Consider the following 18,554-nt stretch of genomic DNA (forward strand, 5'->3'; position numbering starts at 1 on the left):
TGCCAAGGACGGAATCTGATGCACAGTGATATAGCCTATAGAGATTATAAAAATCCCATCTTTTTAAAGATTTGCACACAAATCTTACACAAATTTACTCAAATTTGTTTGAAAGCAGAAATCAAAGAAATATGGACAGAAAGAAATATCTGTCAGGTGCAAGCAACCAGGTCCACATCTGAAAGATTCAATTTGATTACTTTATTGTGTTCTACCTATAATACAGGAACCTGCCCAGACTACTTGCATTCCCTTGGGGGCAAACAGAAAAGGTTCTGTGGAACTTAGGGGAAGTCAGGCTATGCAAGGATTCAAAGCTAATTGCCCTCTTGATCCCTCCTCCTTGTTTGGCTGGGTGTTTCCCAGACCAAGCCATCCAGCACACATGTGCATGCCGGAACCCGAAAGAGCAGCTGGCAATGGCGCATGTGCCCACAGAGTGGGCTCTGTGTGCCACCTCTGGCACGCATGTCATAGGTTCTCCATCACTGATATATAGTATTCCCCAACTCTGGGGAGTTTGATGACTACTAAAAAGGACTATTTTCTATAAGAGGAGACCATCCTAACCTGAGTCTTTCATGGATCTAAACCAGTGGTGGGGTTCAAATAATTTAACAACCGGTTCTCTGCCCTAATGACCAACTGGATAGGTGTAGTTTGGTGGTTATGTGACCATGTGGGCGTGGCCAACTCAACATCATTCACGTTGATGGGCGCTTCACCTTAGCTGTTACAATGTAATAAGGGTTAATCAGAGAGGCAGTTTCTGTAAGCAGGGCAATAAAGATTAGGCTAGAAACACCACCAGAATGTCTCCTTCCTGCCTTCCTTACAGGATTAACCCTGTAAAGTGAGAAAAAAACAAAATAAGATTTCTTCCAACAACCGGTTCTCTGAACTGCTTGGAAAGTTAACAACCAGTTCTCATGAATAAGTGCGAACTGTCTGAATCCCACCACTGATCTAAACTGTACAGCCAGAATTGTATAGCTCCTGCTGATGAAAATGGTAAACTTCATTTTCCTGCAATCTATTTTTTTTAAAACCAGAAAAAAGAAGGCAAATTTAGAACCAAAGGGGAAAAAGGCACAGTTGCCTGAAATGTGAAATATACCACATCTTATCTTAATCAGATTCCTACAAAACTTATCTGTATTGACCTATGTAATTAAATATTGGTGGCACATAAATGTCATAAATGTGTAATCTTAAACCAGCTTGTTCACACTATAGTTATTAAGTACAGCAATATTATATATCGCAGTATTCTATTGCACTTAAACATTAACCAATGTATACCTAAGCATTTTTTAGAGGAGTATAGCCTACTTCAGTGGATACGTTATTGGAAGATGGAATCAAAGGCAGCAAGGTCAGGCGTCAATAAATAATGAGATAGCTCTAGCTTGTGGTTTGCCTTAAAGTTATTTCCAGCTATCTTCTGCATTACGTGGTCTTTTGATTCTTTATTGAGAAACTTTTTCTTCCACAAATTGAGGACAAAGTGACAAAGATCTGATAGGGTGTCCAAATACCTCACTCCAGAAGTTTTCAAGAAGTCAGAAGATGATGTGTGGTCTTTGTACTAAAACAACCGGTCATTGTTATTACTCATTTTTGAAACATTAAATTAAATTCCCTTAGTTTAAGACTAAGGGAAATAAGTATAAATGTATTAATTGAAAGACCAATACGAAACAAATGCTTCAAAAGATTAATTTATTTGTGTGTTGTATGTTGTGTAAATGTTTTTATGTGTTTTTATATGTGTTTTAATAAAGTTTATAAATTTTAAAGAAAAAAAATTAAATCCATTGTATGCATGCTGGCCATAGAAAATCATTCACTTAATTATTAAGATTAATTCTATGTCAGACCCATTGTTATTCAGAAATCCAGAAAGGAGTTTCCACAAGTTCTCTTTACTTCACAGGATGTTACTGGAGCCATTTATACCTCTAACTGTGTTTTTTATGTATTTACTGCAACACAGATCCCTACAGCTTGAATTACAAAGGGGATTGGATCTAATGAACCTCTCTTAACTTTTATTAGAATCCATCAAGATATCATCCTGTATTGCAGGGGTCCCCAAACCACAGGCCACAGACCAGTACAGGTGCATGGCCTGTTAGAAACCGGAATGCCGAAGTGGCAGGCAAGTGCATGAAGCTTTGTTTGCACATGTACACATCTAGGTTGCACACATGAAACCATTCCCATCCGACTTTGTCACCGTAAGTGCATGGAGCCACAAAGATTGAGGACTGCTAGTATTGCCTTGCTGGGAAGGACATGAATGAGAAAGAGGGAGGAGCTTTTTAGGCTGTTCTTAGTCCTTCCTGAAGGAATATTTCTAGGATGTGGTGCAGGACGCTTCTTCTTCTTGTTGTAGTGCCATATCCGTCATTGGACATTGGCAATCATGTTGGCAATCCTATTTTTGTCAACAGCCGCATGAAAAAGTGCTGCTGAGTTTTGTCCAAACCATTCCTTTAGGTTTTGAAGCCATGATGTTCTTCTTCTGCCTGGACCTCGTTTGCCTTCAATCTTTCCCTGGAGGTTTAAGTGAAGTATGCTGTATTTTTCTGGGTGTCCCATCACATGTCCAAAATATTCTAACTTTCGCTTTTTAATGGCTTTAATTCCCATTGCTTTCCCAGGCGGCTTATCACCTCCTCATTTGTGATTTTGTTAACCCAGTTTATATGTAACAGCCGTCTGTAAATCCACATTTCAAATGCTTCTAGTTTCTTCAAGTGGTTTTCTGTCAGAGGCCAACTCTCTACTCTGTAGAGCAGGATAGAAAAGATGTAACATCTGACAAGCCTGATTTTCAGTCTTAGGCTTATGTCGTGACTGCAGAAGACCTTTTTTATTTTGAAGAATGCTATTCGAGCTCTCTCTATCCTAGTCTTTACTTCACTGATCATGTCCCAGCTTTCATGTAAATTAAAACTGAGGTATGTTTGAAAAGGTTCTCTTTATCTAGAATGGTAGTTAATTCCATGACTGGTCTCAAGGAATGGTCCTCTAGAAGTCAGGTAAAAATTCTATGACTAGCCAAACCATGCCCAATTCTAGGAGTGTGTTGCAGTTTAGATCGATCTTGACTCAATAATGAATTGAGTAAACTGAAACTCGACAAAGCAAAACAATGGTGCTCCTGATTAGAAAAACTGTTGCCTTGGACATAATTTAACATGTTTTGTAAGGGGTAGCATTCCACTGAAAACACACATTTGCAGACTGGAAGTATTCTTTGATCTAAGTTTGACCTTATATAACGGTCAGAGCCTGGAATACATTTGTTCAGTTTAAGATAGTGTATCAACTATGCTTATTTGTAGGGGGGGACTCTGTCCATGATGATCAGTGTTTTAATTAAATTACCACTGATTTAAATAAAGTCTATACACTGAACTATTATAATGTAAAAAATGAAGTTGTCTCAAAAATTATCAGGAAATCTATGCTATTCAAAAATGTTGCCTTTATTTTTATTCTTTATTTACCTGGTCCAAGTACATACTTATAAGTATGACTTTTAACAATTTGAACCTAGGGTCTTTAAAAAATCATTTCATTTCCTACAATGCTGCTTGTTCTTCAGAACTTTTGTAGAGATTCTTCTAGCATTTCATCAACATCTGAAGTTTTGGGTTAGCACAGTACATATTATACTATAGTATAATAAATGCCATTCTCTTTCTATAATTATTCTAGCATAAGCATTTATGACTAAGAAATACAAATTCACTCATCCCGTGATCGCTTTCTTTTGTTTTGAAAAGTTCACGAAGTACAAATCTATAGAGGGAAAAGAGTTTGAAACATTCCTAGTTGCACCAACAAGTTTCCTTTGTTTAAAACTGTGCCCATGCACAAGAGGGCGTTATGTGTGTATTTTTCTCAATACAGAGGCTGGAAAAAGAGGATTAGGGAAGTTTCTTTCATTGTGGTTCTCAACTGACTGTTGGACACTAAGGTATATCTGCCTAGAGGTCCCTTGGTAGATCCACCCCATCAATATTAACTACTGTCCCTCTCTTAACTACCATCCAGCTATACTTCTCCAGTCTGAATGGCATCCCAATGTCCTCACTGTAGATCTGTGTCAGGTGGATCAAGGAGTCAATATCTTGTTCACTCTTAGCAATAGCAATAGCACTTAGACTTATATACCGCTTCACAGTGCTTTACAGCCCTTTTTAAGCAGTTTACAGAGTCAGCATATTGCCCCCAACAATCTGGGTCCTCATTTTACCCACCTCGGAAGGATGGAAGGCTGAGTCAACCTTGAGCCTAGTGAGATTTGATCTGCCAAACTGCTGGCAGCCGATGATCAGCAGAAGTAGCCTGCAGTACTGCACTCTAACCACTACGCCACCACAGCTCTTAGAATGCAACTTGATGTCATCCATGCAGAGGAAGTGACTAACAATAATTCCACTATTGTATCCATATCCAATCTTTGTAATTAGCTGGCTGTGGAGGTTCAAGCCTATGCAGAACATCAGCAGGAACTAGTCCAACCTAGTTATGCCATATTTGATGGCCACTTGTGTAAACTGTCTTGAGTTGACTTCAAATGTTCCCTTCCACAGTCCCATTGAGTTCTTGAAGAAAATCCTGACTCTGTACAGCACCAGACATTCACAGATCCATGTGTGTGATATTGAGTTGTAGACTTTCTTGTAGTCAATTCAGGCTGTGCTCAGACTGGTCTGTCTAAAGAGTCTTGGACCACTGCTCTATCTATGAGCAACTGATATTTTGAGCCTCTGGTGTTCTCAATGGCCTTCTGAGCTGTGTTCATGTACTGGTCCATATGGTCCTCTATCTTGGTGGCTATGATGCCTGATAGGACTTTCCATGTTGTGGTAAACAGGTTGTTACCTTGGAGTTTTTCATGATCTTCTTCCTTGTGTTAGCCAGTTTGGGTGAGAGCCTGCTGCTAGCAACTGGTTCATCTGTGCTGCTAAGGGGTTATGCACCGCTATTTGTTTCTTTAACAAGTAGATATGGATCATGTCTGCACCAAGTGCTGTCCAGCTCTTCATGTTCTTGACCAGTTGTTGAATGTCTACTACTGTGATAATAACTGGTTCCTGTTCTGGAAGATTGTTTTGTCTGCTCTCAGGTCCTGCAGTCACTTAGCATTGGAGTTATATTTCGCCCATATGTTCTTCCACTATTGTTCAATTTCTGTTGTTGGTAGCTCTGCTGTTATCACACTCCACTTGGGAGGACACCTTGGATGGTTCTTTGAAGAACAGGGCATTTATCTTTTTGACATCTGCTTCTCTGATGTATCTCCTTAATCTGGTAGTCAGCGCTGTGAGCCTTTGTTTAGCAATCTCTAGGGCTTCAGATGGAGTCAGGTCCTTTTTTCAGTAGCTGAGTCTTATTCTTAATCTTCACATCCTTCTGTAATTCCACCAGCTGACTAACCTCTCTCTGGGTTGCCTTGATTTTAGCCTCTAACCTCATTTTCTAGCTCTAGGGTTAGGTCCTGCTGTTCTTCTTGATCACATTGCCAAGTGTCTCTAGGATTACAGTTGCTGTAGCGTATACCAGTTCATAAGTTCTAGTTATGGTGGTAGTGGCAATTGTCATGAGGGCTCTATTGGCATCTTCTAACATATTACCCAATGGTAATTTTATACTGCAACACAATGTGGTATATAGAAAGTGCTGATCAGCTCACTCAAAGGATTGAATTGCCTCTCCTCTTTACAAACAGTTATTGCATTCATCTAGAGCAGCATTCCGCAACCTAGGATATTTTTAGAAACCATGTTGTAGCCATTAATGCCCAGAATTCTCCATCATGGTTATGCTGTCTGGAGAATTCGAGAGGTTGGTCCATACATCTGGAAGATGCCCAGTGGAAACACTGATCTAGGACAAGGTTGTTGTTGTTGTTAGTTGCAAAATTGTGTCCGACCCATCGTGACCCCATGGACAATGTTCCTCCAGGCCTTCCTGTCCTCTACTATCCTCTGGAATCCATTTAAGGTCACACTGACTGCTTCAGTGACTGCATCCAGCCACCTCATTCTCTGCCGTCCCCTTCTTCTTTTGCCCTCAATCGTTCCCAGCATTAGGCTCTTCTCTAGTGAGTCCTCCTTTCTCATTAGGTGGCCAAAGTATTTGAGTTTCATCTTCAGGACTTGGCCTTCTAAAGAGCAGTCAGGGCTGATCTCTTCTAGGACTGACCAGTTTGATCGCCTTGCAGTCCAAGGGACTTGCAGGAGTCTTCTCCAGCAAAAAAAAAAAAAAAGGACAAGGTAGCCTCCAGCAAAGCATCCCACAAGGGTAATACTGTAAACTCATTGGATGTAAAAAAAAAAAAAAAAATCTGTCCCCATTAGCAGATTGCACAGCATCCTGCTCTCAAGGCAATTAGCTACAGATACTAACATCTTCCTCTGAGAAAGAGGTTGAAAAAGCTTCTTGTGGGCTGCAGTGCTAAAGAAAACAGCCTCGCTCTGGAAGGTTGAATTTAGCAGCTTTGACAGCTGGGGAGCAAGTTTCTCTGCACTAATATTATGCTATCCCATCACCTGCGTCAACAAGGAGTTTCCTCTTCTCCCTATCTAGAGCCATCCCTGGTGCACCTGCCTGGAGGGGGTGGGAGATTGAGGTGCCATGCCATCTTTTCTGAGTAAAAACCCACACCCCTCGGAAATAAATTTCTGCTCCCCAACCCTGTTTCAGAGAATTACCCTGAGAGACCTTGAGTTACCATTTCAGTCATATACAAATGAACCCCAAAGTGGGGGTGGGGAAAACCCCTTTCACAATGAAAGTTTGACGGCATAGCTTGGGAGGGGAGAATGAAGAATGAAGCCTGCGGGACTGTTTGCTTATCTCCACACACCCACACCACTGGGGTTTTTTTCACACCTGCAGTGACACCGGGCACAGAGAAAGCTCTTTGTTATTTGCAGCCTTCTGGCCTTTGTTTGGTTGGGTCCCTCCCCTTCCCCACCCCCCTGTCTCTCAGCTGGGGTGAGGAAACAGACCTCTCCGGTAGAACTCACGTGACCAAACATGTTGAAACATGTTGGTTTCATTCGCTGAACGGGGCCACAAGAGGCCGTCATTAGCCACCACACCTCTCAACAATGACTCTGCTCCAAGAACCTTGAAACCAGCCCCCCTTTGCAATATGTCACCTCGTAGGAAGAGAAAGAATTGCCCAGAGGCCACGCTTATTCTAGGCTTCCTCTCCTGTTAGTCAACACAAGCTCAGCCCAGCCAGGAAAGTTGGTTAGAAGATGGAGTTTGCATAGAAATTCTTACCAACTCTCCTGAGCTAACCTAGCTACCTGAATGGTGTGAGAAACATAGAGAAGGAAACGTCTTCTGCTTTCAAAATGGGAGGGGGAATTGGTGCTGTAAAACTAATGGGCCACTATCCATTGATTGGTTAAAAGTTGCTTCCCATAATTGACTTCTGCAACGAGATGTGTCTGAAGGCTAATCAGTAAACTATGAATGCCAGCTAGCAAAGGCCAGATAAGGAAAGCAGGTGGTGAAAGACCTTTGTTTTGAACACTTGGCATGTCTTTGCCAGAAGGTCTCTCAACTGGTTTCATTTCTTTCCTCTCCAATAACATCCCCCTTTCTTGAGCTGTACGATATAACCTGTCGATTATAGTAGTCTTTAAAAGAATAGTCTCATTGTTCAGGTCAAGTTTTTATATGGAGAACTGGAAGAGGTTTGTTTCCATTTCTCAACTCCAAAGAGCAGGAAATCACCCTCTTCTGCTGCTGCATCTCTCAAATCATTCAATATCCCCCCTCCAACTCCTCTCTTTTGAATTTTAACTGTACTTTTGATTTTACCTGTTTTTGTAATTTTGTTTAAAAGTGGACGTGTTTCCTTTTTAAAGCAATGTAGCTGCGCTAATCCCCTATGGAAGTTTAGTATTTCTCTTTTACTTTTGAGGGAGGGAGGGACGGAAGGAGGAAGGAGGGAAGGAGGGAGGGAGGAGGGGGGAGGGAGGGAGGGAGGAAGGAAGGAAGAAAGGAGGGAGGAGGGAGGAAGGTAGGTAGGTAGATAGGTAGGTTTGGGGAAATGAACAAAAATATGCAGCATAGACATTTTTGCATTGAAATACAGATGATAAGAGGGTGAATTTTTGAAGCAGGTTCTGAAAAGGAAGAGGGAGGATAGTTCACAGACATGTTGAAGGAGAATATTATAGGTCAAATAATAACCCCTACATGCTCAGGAGTTCATTCAAATTTAAAAGAAGATGTATCCTATCATTTAGGTTGAAAACAATAGCAGTAAATTGGGCTGGGGAGTAGAGGTAGGGTGATTACCAGTGTAGTGCCCTTACTCTGTGCCACTATGGTGGTGTGTTGTGCAGAGTGTTGATCTTTGAACTCTACTGCAACAATAAAAGTACAGTACCAGCATATATGATTGTGCATATCTTTTTGGGTGTTATCTTCAGTGGCAGGTTTCAAATTTTTTTACTACCGGTTCTGTGGGTGTGGCTTGGTGGGCATGGCATGGCTTGGTGGGTGTGGCTTGGTGGGCGTGGCAGGGGAAGGATACTGCAAAATCTCCATTCCCACCCCACTCCAGGAGAAGGATACTGTAAAATCTCCATTCCCACCCTAATCCAGGGGAAGGTCACTGCAAAATCCCCATTTCCTCCCGATCATCTGGGACTCGGGAGGCAAAGAATAGATGAGGGTGGGGCCAGTCAGAATTTTTATTACCGGTTCTCTGAACTACTCAAAATTTCCGCTACCGGTTCTCCAGAACTGGTCAGAACCTGCTGAAACCCACCTCTGGTTAACTTCCTTATCCTAGTGATTGAATCATTTCTTTTCTTTATATAGAGGTAGAACATGTAGCTAATGACATAAAACTTAATTAGATTTTTTTTAAAAAAAAAACTGTACTTTATGCTTTTTTGTCCTTTCAGCATCCCAAGTACGCTGTTGGTAACAGTTCTTTCAGCACAACCCTTAACATGTGTTCTAGGTTGTATACCATGTTAATTGGTTTCTTAAATTAAATTTGGCTGGATTCACACAAACACATACTGTAAGTCTGCACACACAGTTTGTTTGCAATCTACAACCTTATTTTAGTTTAGCCAGTGTGGAACAATATGGATTGTTCTATTTTTGATACAGGGTGCCTTAAAGGCACCTATTGTAGTTTATATATCATGATTTATAGCTCATTGTATTGTATGCAAATTCAGACAATAATGGATTTTAAAACAACTCATAGTATAAATCGTGGTGCACTGCATTGTATGAACCCACACTTTATTCCCATATCAGCAGATATAGGGTTACAAACTCCTTTATAAGCATTATCTAAATAATTGAGATATCTTATTATCTTCTGAAGAGATATTTTCTATAAGGTTTACCTTCATTCTTGATTTTCTCTTATCAAAAAGTGATCAAGTGGTTTTATGCTAGTTCATCAACTAACTTTTCATTCAAGTAGCTGATTGAAACAATGCAACCAGGAAAAATTTGGCACTGCTTCATAACTATACACTATCTTATTATTCTGCCCATGGGCCCAGATTGCAATACATTTATAATGTCAAACTTTTGTGTGTAAATTCCAGAGCAGAAAGGAAAGCAATCGTTTAAATATTAGCAAGGTTGTGATTTTCACACACACCAATCCATTTAAGATACAGCTACAGCTTTGTCTTATGGTTGGGCAGATTCCAACATATCAAACCTTAGTTAGTTTGGTTAATAAACTCATAATTTCTTTCAACTGAAGTGTCTCTTTATGATGTGATAAGTGCAGATGTCTGAAATCAAGAATTTGTTTTCAATTTAGGCCTGAAGCCAGTGGATGAATTCACACAGAGTACTAGTCTCTTTAGGTTTGGCCTAGTTGACTTAGTATAATCACAGCAATTATGGGTTATAAATATTGGTTAGTGCTGTTGGGCATCAGCCACTACGACATATTCAACGAACTTAATGTTAGTTCAAGACCCCATAGCGTAATATGACTGTGAAGTTCAGCTTCACCTACAGTTGTAGAGGTTGTCAAAATACAGTGGGAAGAACTCTGGATGGTGTCTTGATCTCTTTGCAAGAAGAGAGAGATTAATACCGCATTTCCCCAAAAATAAGACCCTGTCTTATATTTTTTTGAACCCTGAAATTAGCACTTGGCCTTATTGCCATGCACTCAAAAGCCCGATTGGGCTTATTATCAGGGGATGTCTTACTTTGGGGAAAACAGGGTATATAATACATAAGTAGGTATTATTTAACACTCTTCTAGTTCTGAGTACCATGACCATGATCTTAACAAAAGGTGATTTTCCACTGTCCAATCCAAATGTGCATTAAAAATACATCATTGTCCAGTGAGGCAGCAAAGTGTTTGTCCCACCAAGAAACAATACCGGAGCAGGGAGCTCACAACTTTTTTATTGCACTACTTCTGTTGATCATTTTAAGATTTCTCAATTTTTGATGCCGTTGACCAGGAACTGCATGGTATCAAAGGCACAATTCTTCATGCTTCTGCTCCCACCTGCAGTCAGGTCCAGATGGTGGCACTGAAGGATTTCCACTCAGTCATTTAATATCTCCATGAAGCTGTTGAGTGAGATCATTGGGATTTATACTTGGATGCCACCAATATGTGAATAATATACCCAGCTCTTTTTCACCTTGCTTATCAAAGCCAGCCTGGGCTATACTGGATGCTGTTGTGGATTGGATAAACTGTGTCTGAATCTTGATCACTCTCTGGCTAAGATGCAATTGTACTTCCCCCTGAAGGAGCAGATGTTCTCTTGGATTCATTTCTGTTATATGGAGTCCCATGGCCACTGTGGCTTGGAGTGCATTTGATTCACTGTGACTAGCCAACTAGCCGCAACCTTTCCTGGATGGGAATGGCTTGACCATAATTGTCCATGCTCTGTTTGCTTCATGGTTAGATTACCGCAATGGACTTTATATGGAATTATTCATCAGCTGGTGCAGAATGTGGCAATGAAGCTGCTCTCTGAAACATATAGAAACTTCTAGAGCCACACAACACTGGTTTCTAAGGAGCAGCATCGATAGCTTTTATGTGGCCCTTGGGCTTCAGAGTTTCCGTAGGCCTGGCCAATGTTAAAACTATTTACTTTTCCACGGAAGGTGAAAATTTGGTTTTTCGCCCATGTATTTGACGCAACCATCATCATTTGATCATGTCCTAGCTGTGTCTCTTTACTATGGTACTAGCTGTTACTGTTATTATAACCTTTACTTCATTTTATTATTTTGGCATATCTACTTTATGAATTGTTATTGTTTTGGCATATGTGTTTTATGAACCGTTACTCAGTCTGAGATCTCTAAGGTAGTTGGGGGGAGAGAGAGAGAGAGAGATGAGAGGACAGAGGGAAGGAAGGAGGGAGGGAGGGAGGGAGGGAGGAAAGAAGGAAAGAAGGAAAGAAGGAAAGAAGGAAAGAAGGAAAGAAGGAAGGGAGGGAGGGAGGGAGGGAGGGAGGATAAAATTATACTGCTGTAATGAAAGAAATTTGGAATACTCAGGAATCAATTTTGGTATAGAAGCTCTTCTTTTATTTCTGGTACCCAAAAACAATTTCTCAGAATTTCTTTAATTCTAAACATATGCCTTTAGCACCAGCTGCAAGCTGGAAATAAGAAGAGTCAAGCTGAATAAGACTATAGCTTATCTAGTCCTGCAATCTGTTCCTATAGTAACCAGACAGGTGGCTGTGGGAAACACACAAGGACAGGAGCCAGTGTGGTACAGAGGTTAAGGCATTGGACAAGGACCAGGGAGGTATGGGTTCAAATCCATTCTCAGCTGCAGAAACAGAGGGACTTTAAGACAATGAATTTCTCAACCCAATTTACCTTGCGCAGGTACTGGTATAGGAAAAATACTGGAAGAGGAAGTGCGACCTACAGTGCCTTTTGTTCCTGGAGAAAATGAGGGCTGTAAATCTACCAACTAATAAAATAAAAGCTCTCTTCTAGCTCTGTCCACTAACAATTGGAATTGAAAAATGCATTGCTTAACACTGGGGAGAGCAATTTATAACTCCATAAAAGCAATTTTGCACCTGCGATTATGATCCGCACAAATATATCTTCTGCAAATTGCTGACCTTTGTTGACCTCTTTTTTTGGTGATCTGAAAGAGACCATTCTAACTATGAAATTCTATATACAGGTAGTCCTCAACTTACAACAGTTCATTTAGTGACTGTTCAAAGTTAAATGGCACTGAAAAAAGTGACTTACGACCATTTTTCAGTTACAACCTTCGATCATGGGATCGAAATTCAGATGCTTGGTAACCGGTTCATATTTATGACTGTTGCTGTGTCCCAAGGGGATCGTGTGATCCCGTTTTGCAACCTTCTGACAAGCAAAGTCAATGGGGAAGCCAGATTCACTTAGCAACCAGGTTACTAAATTATCAACTGCAGTAATTCACTTAACAACTGTGGCAAGGAAGGTCGTGAAATGGAGCAAAACTCATTTAATGAATGTCTCACTTAACAACAGAAATTTTGGGCTCAATTGTAGTCGTAAGACAAGGTCTACCTGTACACTGAAATGTTGGCATCTCAAGAAAGTAGAATCCAATTTTGCTCTTGAGTCACACACTCCGTTTCTAATTTCTGGATGTGCTGTTTTTCTCTGGAAATGTACAATATCCTTGTGAAAATGTAAGCAGCTCCAAAATTCACCCACCAGGCCAAGTTGCACACCCACATAATGTTTAGGGCACCTATTTCTAAGTGTGCTATAAACAAGCAAAAAAAAAAAAATCCACTCCAACTGACAGGCCTGATGAGGAACTGACAAAGCACCACAAAGGAAAATAAATTCCTTCCAGACCCTGAGCCGACCTAACTTACCTGCAGATCCTGATGGAAAATATATGCTCTGCTTCCGAGTCTGCCCCACTAACACATCAGCAAGATGACAGTTCTTGTTTTTCCATTTTGACTGGAAAAAATAACCTGCCCTTCTTTCTGTGTTCACTTCCTTTTCTTGAAGACGGTACGGTCTTTATAAAAGATTACGAAGTAAGGTTTAGGGAACCCGGCCTTTTGAAGGCTCCCCCACCCCCCAAATGTTCACCTGGCAGACAATCCTTTTTCATATCAAGAAATGTCTTTTTGTTTCTAAAAATTTCCCCAAGCATTTTCCACTTGTTTGGCTTTTTGTTTAAATGCCAACGCTGTATTTTCCTCCTCAACTGATTGTTTATTAGATGTATTTCTTTTTCAGGAGGCAGCATTATTTTTATTTTTATTTAATTTTTTTTAATATGCATTCTTTGAAGCTGAAAGGTAGGGAGGAATGCTTGATTTTAAAGCTAACAAACTAATTTGAATCTCCCTTGCTCAGTCCAAAAATAGAAGTATCAGGACTGAACAGGGCTACTGCGATGGAGCTACCAAATATGCTTGTCACTTGTATAAAAATTGTATTTCAGTCTTTCCAGGCTCCCAAATCACACTGGCTTCTCTCTTCCCTGTACATTTTCCATTAGTATCGTTGTAGACAATCCATGAACCACACTACCCCTCATCCCGACCTCAATATTATGCTACTAAAATCCCATTAGATTTTTCCCCCAATTTGTTTTCAATAAGTATGCTAACCCAGCGGTCCCCAACCTTTGCGGCTTGGCTGGGTGGGGAGAGGGGAAGCAGGCTGCACGAGTGGCAGGCCGATGTGCATGCACAGCTCCACTCGTGTGAGTAGCAGGCTGGCACACATGCATGCCAGCCTACCGCTCGCATGGCTCAGTTCTGAATAGGCCCACAGCAGTGGTGGGTTGCCCCCGGTTCGGACCGGTTCGCAAGAACCGGTAGTAAAACCGGCAGGAGGCTCTGCCCACTGACCCGGATGTCATTATAGGTGATCTGCGTGCGTGATATGCCAACCAGTAGTAAAGATAAGTAGAACCCACCCCTGGCCCACAGTCTGATAATCGTGTGTCTTGCCACACCTATTTTCTCTTTTTAAGAAAAATCTTCCCACAATCAAAATAGTTCAGCCTTGTCACTTCCATTGCATTCAGGGATATCAGCCAATTACTGCTAGATCTCCCCTACAAAATAGATAGTCTTCGTTTAGCAACCACAGTTGGAACTGGCAACTCAGTCAATTAAATGAAGCAACCACCAGGTGAAACCACAAATGTCTTTATGATCTTACTTCAGCTTTCCTTTGCTTTAAAGACCTGTCAAAGTCTTATATGGGAGAACCAGTGGTGAGTTGCCCCCGGTTCGCACCGGTTCTATAGATCCGGTAGTAAAACCAGCGGGAGGCTCCGCCCACCGACCCCAACGTCATCAAAGTGCTTCTGTGCATGCACAGAAGAGCGCGCGTGCACACAAGCGAAGCAAGCACGTGCGCACGGCCCTGTTGCAAACCTGTAGTAAAGGTAAGTAGAATCCATCCCTGGTGAGGACCGGTTTTAAAGTTACTTTTTCAATACCATTGTAACTGCGAATGGTTACTAACTGAGCCTGTCACTAAACGAGAATTAGCTTTAATTGGAAGGTTAAAAAAGACCTATCAAACCTCTGCAGCCATTCCTTGTATTGCCTGTGAAACTTTCTTCATTTTTGTTTATCACTCAACAGGTGAAGGAAAGGATGACTTGGGATACTTCTTTGTTTTTAAACCACTGTAAAGAAATGTTTAAAAAGTCGAAAAGAAAAAGAAGCCTGCCCAATCTATTTTGTCAGAATCATCTGGCTGTGGAAATTAAAATATTCAAAGTGGTTCCTGGCTGTGAGCAATCCAGAGTGCCCTTACTGGATCTTATTACTGGAAGGCTAACAAATTAAAAATCCAGTTGGTTTTGTGGCATGCAAACAGCCTTCATAATGGTCACAAAAATTACCCAGTAACATATCGATTTGGGTCATTGTGTTTATTTCAAGCTTTCATTCTGAATTGGAGGAGGGGGAAGAGGAAAGTAAGGTAACATTTGTGAATTCCAGGGGAAATTTCAATTGCCTGTACTTTAATAGACATCAAATGAGCTATGAACCTTAAACTTAAAAGACTAGTGGTGCATGACATGATTGAGAAGTACTTTCAACCTGAAAACAATTTCACTTCCTGTCTGTGGCCACAAAGAAGCTACGTAATAAACTTCGCTTTTTCTCTTTCTCACTCCTATTTGTCTCAGTAAATGTTTGCTGAATTTCTTACGTGTGAGTCTGGAGTTTATTGACATCCAAATATTTTTCTGGTGGGAGTATGTTTCCTTTCATTAGTTTTTGCAATTACTAAATGAGTATCTTTGACCTAAAATGAAATGTTTTCTTTATACTGTCTGCCTGAGCAGAAGTATGGTCGAGGAACACAATACAGAACACCTAGTAATTTGCCATGTAGAACTAGAGAGCCATGGGCACAGGCCAGAAGTGCTCTGAAAATTCTATCACAGCCATTTGACTATTTTGTGCCTCACACAGCATGAGTGTGCAATACAATGGGTACCCAATGCAATGAGGATGCAATGCAAAAGCAGAGGTCAGTCAATAAAATAGATGACTATTTTCCCTCCTCCTGAAAACTAAGCTGTGAATCTTCCAAGCCTTTCCAGGCCAATCTTCTTTTTCCAGAAAAAGAATGGCACTTTTCTTTAATTTTCACTTAAATTTCAGGATAAAATTTGGAATACCAAGGGCTGTGGAAAAAGGGGATTGTGAGACCAAGCTCACCTGTATCCAAGACAAATTTATTTTGCTTCTTTTATTTATTTTTATTTATTTATTAAATTGATATCCCACCCATCTCACTATCAAGTGACTCTGAGTGGCTTGCAGAATCATAAATGATGATATCAACAATTAAAAGTTTTGATATTGAAATATTGAAATATTGAGCATTAAACATTCACCTTTCACCTAATAAACAACCTCCCCAATCCCACTCACTCCAAGATCTCAAAGTTTTATCAACTCCAAAATGCCTTTCCTACATCTTCTAATCCAACTAATTACAAAAATCTTCCAAGTTTTTTTGTTAATCTGTCTTCATTCCCCTTCCGCAACATTCTCTCATTTATAACATCTTTTGAAGCATATACAGATACAAGACATATAATACAAGTCTTGAGGATACTCTTTCCTCTAAAATATACAATTTCTTGTTTGTCCCCTGTCCCTGTGAACTGAATTAAGTTGGAGATAAAAGTTGGTGGATTTCTGGATAGGGAAACATAGATGTAGCATTTTTATTGTATTTTCTTTGAGGCTGAAAATTACAATACTCTTATTGTAAGAGACAGTTGTATACATGTAAATAAAATAGTGGAGTGACAAGCCATACTTGTTTGGACTGTAGGTGAGAAGGGAATAATTTTTCCCAGGTTCTTACAGCCTTCCCAGCTAAACATTTCCTGCATGTAGCAAAGTTGTCTAGCAGTCATACTCTTATTATATCATTTTCCTAGGTCCTGGTAAAACCCATCCATGAACTTTCATTTCATATAGGCAAAATACAACTTTTTTACAGTAAAAAATGGTATAATTCGCAACTCTTAAAAAACCCCCTCCATTTCCTCCTTCAATTTGATTAACCTTTTAGAAATTGGGTCTCTTTTTGAAAATTGAAATATCTTGTTCTTTCTCATAGGGCACCATTTCAGTGGTGGGTTGCTCCCCGTTCGGTCCGGTTCTATAGAACTGGTAGTAAAACTGGCAGGAGGCTCCGTCCACCCGCCATGACGTCATCATGGGTGATCTGCGCATGCGCAGAAGCTTCTGAACATGCGCAAAAGCACAAGCATGCAAGAGCAAAGCAAGCAAGCGCACTCCCGCTGCGAACCAGCAGTAAAGATAAGTGGAACCCATCCCTGCACCAGTTGAACAGTTCCTGAGACAAACTATACCTTGGAATTGAGGCAGGGCAGCAGTTCTATCTTGAATTCTATCGCCTTCAGATAGGATAAGTTAAGGAAAGTGCTTGGTAAATTTCCTGTTGGCAGGACATCAGTCAATTGCGCTCTCTCTCTCTCTCTCTCTCTCTCTCTAACAATAGCGAAGGAGATGAGTTTTGATACAAGGGTTCAACAATTCATCAAACCTTAATCCATGATACGGGGCTTCAGATATAAATTCCCTCACCTGACCTGGAAGTCTCATCCTCGCATCATCTGTGATGCCTGATATATGAGGGCAGGGTATCAGAGGCTGAACATTGGAGAATCCCCACTTATGTCAATCTACTGTATCAGCTGCTTTTCAATCAGAACATTTGTTTTTAATGTGAGTGAATAAATCTCATGCAAAATTACTTCACCTGCCCTGTAATGCCTAGTTGGTGCTTTGTGAAGTGCTGGTGAAGCATTATTTGAAGATGTATTTATTTACTGGAGCTGATTTGCCACTCCAATTCAGCAGGATTCTGAGTAGGTTACAGTAAGTAATCCCTTCTTACAGTATATGGGCAGATGTCTGGTCCACCTGTTGTCTAAACTTCAAGAAGAAAGGAAGCAAGTTGCCACTGACCATGGAAAGGGAGAGAGTCATACCTCCGGTTTGGACATCTTCCAGCCCTTGCTGCTTCATCACCCCCAACAAAACCCCATGACATTAATGGGGAGATGGTGGAAAACATCACTTTAACATCAGAGGCAGCATTCGGCTACTGGCTAGGGATAAGAAGCAGCAGCATCCTAAGGACATGTCCTTAAAAGAGGTTAGCAAAGCATCTTTCAGCTGCTGCATGGATGAACCCTTAGACTGTTATTACTGTTGCTGTAGGTGTAGCCTGCTTTCTTTTTGGCTTTAAAAAAAATCTGCTTAAGAAATAGTTTATGATGAAATATCCACATTTTTCCTCAACCCTCCCCCCCCGTCCCCCTCCCCCGTCAAATAATTTTATTTTAAAAAGAAAAGCCCTGGTCACTGAAGTGTAACTAAAGCGCACTCTGATATATACAATGCAAATATCTTCTCAGTTCTCTAGCTCAAGTGATAAATAAAAATTCCTAAATAGTACATGTCAACACACATATCTACACACACAAGTCCCAGCATTGTTTTTGTACAGAATTAGATTTTTACAAAGAATAGATCTGTGGGGGTGGAACAGTAAAAAGATAAAGATAACACCTAATAGAATGCAATGCATATAATTTTCAAGCATGTGGCAATTATGTGAGTCCAGGGCTTTCTTTGTGATTCAAGTTCAGCTTGGCCAGATGAACGCAGGTGTCTTTTCCCCTCATTTAGAGCAGATATTTCATTGTCTTTAAAAACTGTGGAAATATTTCTAGTAAATCCAAAGAATTTGTGCACGTGCTATATTTTTAGGACCTATTTTGTACCTATTTTATTTGAATGTGTATGTGCTTCTGACACAAATTGAAAGCAGCCATGTCTACATCATTGTACGCTCCCATAGAGAGGGGCTCCTCCGGGTGCCGTCAGCCAAACAATGCCGACTGGCGGCCCCCAGGGGGAGAGCCTTCTCTGTGGGGGCACCTACTATCTGGAACGAGCTCCCCCCAGAGATAC

This window comes from Pituophis catenifer, unplaced genomic scaffold (genome assembly GCF_029215685.1).
Source record: "Pituophis catenifer annectens isolate HBS135680 unplaced genomic scaffold, rPitCat1.0.hap2 SCAF_1, whole genome shotgun sequence".
Lineage (NCBI taxonomy): Eukaryota > Metazoa > Chordata > Lepidosauria > Squamata > Colubridae > Pituophis > Pituophis catenifer.